Source organism: Triticum dicoccoides, chromosome 2B (genome assembly GCF_002162155.2).
Source record: "Triticum dicoccoides isolate Atlit2015 ecotype Zavitan chromosome 2B, WEW_v2.0, whole genome shotgun sequence".
Classification (NCBI taxonomy): Eukaryota; Viridiplantae; Streptophyta; class Magnoliopsida; order Poales; family Poaceae; genus Triticum; species Triticum dicoccoides.
In genome coordinates, this window is record NC_041383.1 from 8674250 (window position 1) to 8679826 (window position 5577).

Genomic DNA, 5577 nt, shown 5'->3' on the forward strand with positions numbered 1-5577 from the left:
ATAGCACGATATTGCTCGTGAGCCACCGCGACAGAACAATCAGAAGCGGCAGCGCACAAATTAAGACTTTCGCGTTTTTCTCCTGGAGCAGGCTCGAAAGCTTTTTGATGTGCTGGTCGTTGCGCTCCATCCAATGCGAGTTGCGAATAAGCCATCTTTGTCAACAAGAATCAATGAAGGAACTAAATGGATGTGAATAGTTGTGAGATATACTAGTGCATACTTGTGAGATATACTGCTTTAGCGTGCTGTTCATCTGGTATCTTCTTGGTTTCTGAGATCTAGGTAATGCTTGAATTAGGCAATGAAACAACGCTTTGCCGAGTACAAAGGTACGGCCTCTCGGCAAATTTTACCCACCATCACAAAGTTGTCAACCACTGACAGACTTGCCACGTGGCACCCTATTGCCGTGAGCTTACTGTTTGGGTCTCGGCATATGACACCTTTGCCGAGTTTCTTTCGTTTGTCGAGTTCCTTTTACTTGTCTCTTGGCAATGGACTGTCTTTACCATGCTCCACATTTTGCCGATTTCAGCTCTCAGGCATACACGCTAAATTGAGTGGGTAGACAAGTGGGGGAAAGTTGTATATGTTCTCCTCGAGGACATATCTCTATGAAAAAGGCACGAGGAAACTTATATATCGTCCTTCTCAAGGACTTATGATTTGATTTTGTTTCACATATGTGTTAGTTGTTGGTCAAAGCCTTTTCTACAGAATGCATCTTACATTTTGGAACATAAGGGGTGCTGGGAACTGTGAAATACTATGGGGCTATGTGAGAATATTCCTCTTCATATATGACTACCAGAGCTCAATTTGAATGAAATTTCCTATTCCACCATGTAATATGATCCTTGCCTTTGTTGTGTAGTAGATGTGCCCACGGTTGTAGTCCGTGCTGTGATGAAGATTGGTTCGATTTTAAATGTTGAAGCTGCTGGGGCTAGCATATATAAACTGTCTGATGAAGTTACTAATAGGAAAGAATTGCCCGTGAAGGTCTATCAAATAAGTGAGCCACTGATAATGTCAGGAAGTGTTATTGGGAAGATAGGCACGGTGTACGGCACGGACAAAGTTGCCAAGAGTTGTATTGGACAGGCCCGCAAACTGGCCTATCACGTCGAAGATGTAATTGACAAATTATCATACCATATTCTTCAACATCAGAAAGAAGGATTCCTGAAAAACGTTTTCCAACAGACTATGTCAAACTTTTCAGTTAAATTTTGGATGATGTAGTTGAGGTAGAGAAGGAGATTCCGTTGGTTATGAACAAGAAAGATATATGGTTGCAACCCTCCCTGCTTGTCCGTAACCAACTTACTAAGATGCATCAATGTCTCAGAATTTGTCAAAGATGAAGATCTAGTAGAAATTGAAGACAACATGATATTGCTGACCGAATGGTTTTACTCCAAAGAGCCCGAGAGCACTGTGGTAACACTATCGGGCATGGGTGGGTTGGGAAAATCTACCCTTGTTTAAAATGTTTATAGACATGAAAAAACAATTTCGATGCAGTGGATCACTGTGTCACAAACTTATACTGTTGAAGTGTTGATGCCATTGGCAGGAGGCACTGACAAAACGGACATGTATGGATTGAAGAAGGAAATACACCAAAGATTGAAAATAAAAAATGTTTTATTGTACTGGATGATGTCAGGGAGCAAGAGGTATACTTCCATATACATGATGCTCTCCAGAATTTCCAAGGAAGTTGCATCGTCAGCACGACATGGAACGAACATGTTGCAATGATTTCTTCTCCCACCGGTCGCCTTCGGCTCGAGCAGTTGAGTCAGCCTGATGCATTTGACCTTCTCTGCAGACGGGATTTTACAGAAACAACGGCTACATGTGCCCCGAGGAGCTTGAGGCAGTTGTTACTTCTATAGTTGACATGTGTCATGGCCTACGGCTAGCACTTGTTACCACTAGCAGCATGCTATCTTCAAGACAACGATTAGACATTTGGATTCAAAAGCACAATTAGCTTCGAAGAGAGTTCACAAACAATGATAATATCAGAGCAGTTTTAGATTTGAGCGACCATGACCTTTCAGGCGACCTCAAAGGCTGCTTTTGTACTCCAGTCTGTTCCCTAAAGACCATCCCATGTCACGTGAGAGCCTGGTACGACTTTGGGTTTCAGAAGGCCTTGTGGTGAGTAGAGGCATGGACACAACAGAGATGCTAGCCGAGGAAAATATCAGGGAATTGGTCTGCCGCAATATGCTTGAAGTTATGAAGAATGATGGGCTTGGCAGGGTCAAAACCTGTGAGATGTGATATTGTGCGTGACCTGGATATTTCAATTGCTGAAGAACGGAGTTTCGCTTCAGCACTACACAATGAAACAAATTGATAAAGATGTTCGTTAACTACGCTGGAAGTTAAATTTCCACATCTTTGAACTTTAGTGTCAAATGGAGGAATTTCATCCTTTCCTGGCACGCTATCTTCTATTTTGTCCGAGTCCATCTACCTTACTATTCTCTAGCTTCAAGACTCCGATGTCAGCGAAATGCCAACATTGATAGGGCATTTATTCAATCTGCATTACAACGGCTTAAGACACACCAAGGTCAGATTACTCCCAGATTGTATTGAGAATTTGTCTAACCTCCAGACTCTAGACATCAAGCAAATGAAAATAGAGAAGCTACGCGAGAGATTGTCAAGATCAAGAAGTTGCGGCACCTGTTAACTGGTAGATATGTTGATGAGAAGCTGACAGAGTTTCTGCACTTTGTCGGAGGGCAAGCACATGAAAAGTTGTGGAATTTGTAGGTTCTTCAAACTGTTGACACCGTGAAATCAAGCAATAACCTTGCCGAGCTTCTGAAGAACCTGATGCAGCTAAGAAGTGTGTCGATTGAAAATTTAAGCACTGTGACTATGCAAATCTATTTGCTACCCTGTCATATATGCCACTTCTTTCCAGATTGATTCTTTCAGCGAGGGATGAGAATGAGGCACTTTGCTGACTGCAGAGTTATGTTTGAGAACATCAAATTTACTATGTGTTTGAATTGTGTGTACTTGAATTTTAAGTATTGAACTAATATGCGAGGTTGTCAGAATCACGATTCTATTATACAATTCTACGACTTTATGATCCAAACTAACCTCTCCGATTCTACAATTTTAGTCCATAGAATCAATGTTTCTACAATCGTGATAGTTAAGATTCTACGATTTGTGGTGCTACCATCGGCGCTCCAATCCGATTCGAAATCATGATTCTGAAAATCTTGCTAATATGTTGTCCTAAGTATAGAAACAGTTGGATTAATTCACAAAATAATATTTTTAAGTTTTGAAGTTTACGGTTAGATGAATTGGCAAAATAATATTATTTTTCTTTCAGGGATTAAGTTTTATCTAATTGAGTAAAGATTAATCCCATAATTTGTTTGAATTTTTTGGATATGACATGAGATTTGGATTTTTTTTCCACTACAGATGTTGTTACTGTAAAGATTACTTGGCATGAGTCAGTTTAAACACAAATCAATCAAATTTGAAACACCCTAAGTAGATAAAAACTACTTTTGAAATAGGCGTTTACCCGGTTTTCTGTGTAAAGTAAAAACATAGATCCCGACAAAAGAAAGTAAAACAAAAGATATGGACTGAAACTTACAAAATATACCTTTTTTATAAAATTCTTCTCCTTTATTCATTCATAAGTAAAGTAGCATCATTTACAAGTAAAGGGATAACCTCATCAGGGGCGTTAACCATCCAAACACTTGGAGAAGAAAACCTAGCTAACCTTGCTAGTTCATGCTACTCGATTACATTCTCTATTAGAATGATCATAAGTGACAACTTAAAAATCTAGTGACATGATTTACTTGCCAACTCGGAGTAAACAAAGCTTTCTCCAACGGTGATGTGTAGTTCCGACCACTCCTTGATCTCCGTATATTCTTTCCTCACTAGGAGAAAACGGGCCTTTGGCCCCGGTTCTGGAACCGGGACTAAAGAGTCGTGACTAAAGCCCAAACCTTTAGTCCCGGTTTGCTTACAAACTGGGACTAAAGGACCTCCACGTGGCCGCTGTTTGGAGCTCCACCTTTAGCCCCGGTTGGAAACACCAACCGGGACTAAAGGAATTTTTGTAAAATTTTGTTTTTCTGAATTTTTTTTCAAGTTTTTTTTTGAATTTTTTTCTTATTTCAAATTTCTGAATTATTTGACAATTTAATCTCTAATCACCCAATCTAATCAACCCCCATCACTGCTCAATTATGAACCACTCATTCCAAATTGTCTAACTTCCCGGCCGGTCACCCATCCTCTCACTACTCCAGCCTGAGCATGCTTAACTTTCGAGTTCTATTCCTTCTAGGTTCCAAGTCTGCACTAGTTGTTTTCCTGACAATACTAAGTTGTCAATCCTATTGTCAGTGTAGAAAATGCGGGCCTTTCTGTACCCCTTACTTGTGCACGGGCAGTTGTAGCCTTACCCGTGGCCAGGGCCTGACGGGGCAGGAGAAGACAAGGCGCAAGACTGCCAAGAAAACATTCAAGCCAGCAAGCACGAGAGCATAAGACGGGCCGGAACTCCCCCGGCAAGCTCCTTGCCGGGGCGGCTGGCGTGACGCCGGCAAGCTCCTTGCCACGGGAGCACGTTAAGCACCAGCAAGGCCATCACCCTTGAGGCTGAAAGCTTTTACATCATCAACCACGTCAAGGCCAAGGCTCAAGGGGGCGCGTGCATAGTAGCATGCAGATCTTTGTGAAGATTAATGGCCTGCAGGTCCACGTGATGAACCAGAAGACAAGAGACCCCTGGCAAGGCCCTTGCCGGGGATAACTGCGATGCCCCAGGCAAGCCTTGTCGCGGACGATTGCGGGGCCACCGCCAGGCCCGGACTCGACAAGGTTTCATCACCAGCACGGCAACTAGCTTGCCAACTAGGTAGGCACCTGCGTGGCCGCATGCAGGCCGTCCTCCAGCTCGGCAAGCACCTGCAAGGTGGCATGCAGATCTTCGTGGAGGCTTTACCACCGTGCTAGCACAGCAGCTAGCTAGCCAACGTGGTGTTGCATGCCTCGTCATCCTAGACGCATGTCAGGGCAAGGAGAGGCGGCGATGGATGGGACGACTTCTGTTAGCGTCCCCAATAAAGATAGAGGACATGTAAGCAGCGCATTAAATGTGTTTGTCCTATGATGGCAGCGATAAGCTTGAGCGCTGTAGTTGATTTACACCTCCTGTGTGCCACTATGGCAGCCCCTTGATTGTATAAAAGGAGGCCCGAGGCATACTGAGAGGGGATTCGGACTTTTGGACCAGGCACGGACAACCATGAGCTAGGGTTCATCAACACCAAATATACACACAAAGCAGGACTAGGGTTTTACGCTCCCGAGCGGCCTGAAGCTGGGTAAAATCTCCTCGTGCCAATCGTTGGACCTGCTCTTTGTTCAACTCTCTCCCCTCCAACCGTAGAAGGGATCCTCGCGGTCCCATAGGTGTTGTTCCCACCAACATCTTTGGCACACTAGGCAGGGGGCGAGAAGCAGTGCAAATCTGATCTAGCAGTTGGTGTG

At 43.5% G+C, this 5577-nt stretch overlaps 1 pseudogene; it reads left to right on the forward strand.

Annotated features, from left to right (window-relative positions):
- Positions 1-909: 909 nt before the first annotated feature.
- LOC119360173 lies at positions 910-2999 on the forward strand (annotated as a pseudogene).
- The last annotated feature ends 2578 nt before the right edge of the window (positions 3000-5577 follow it).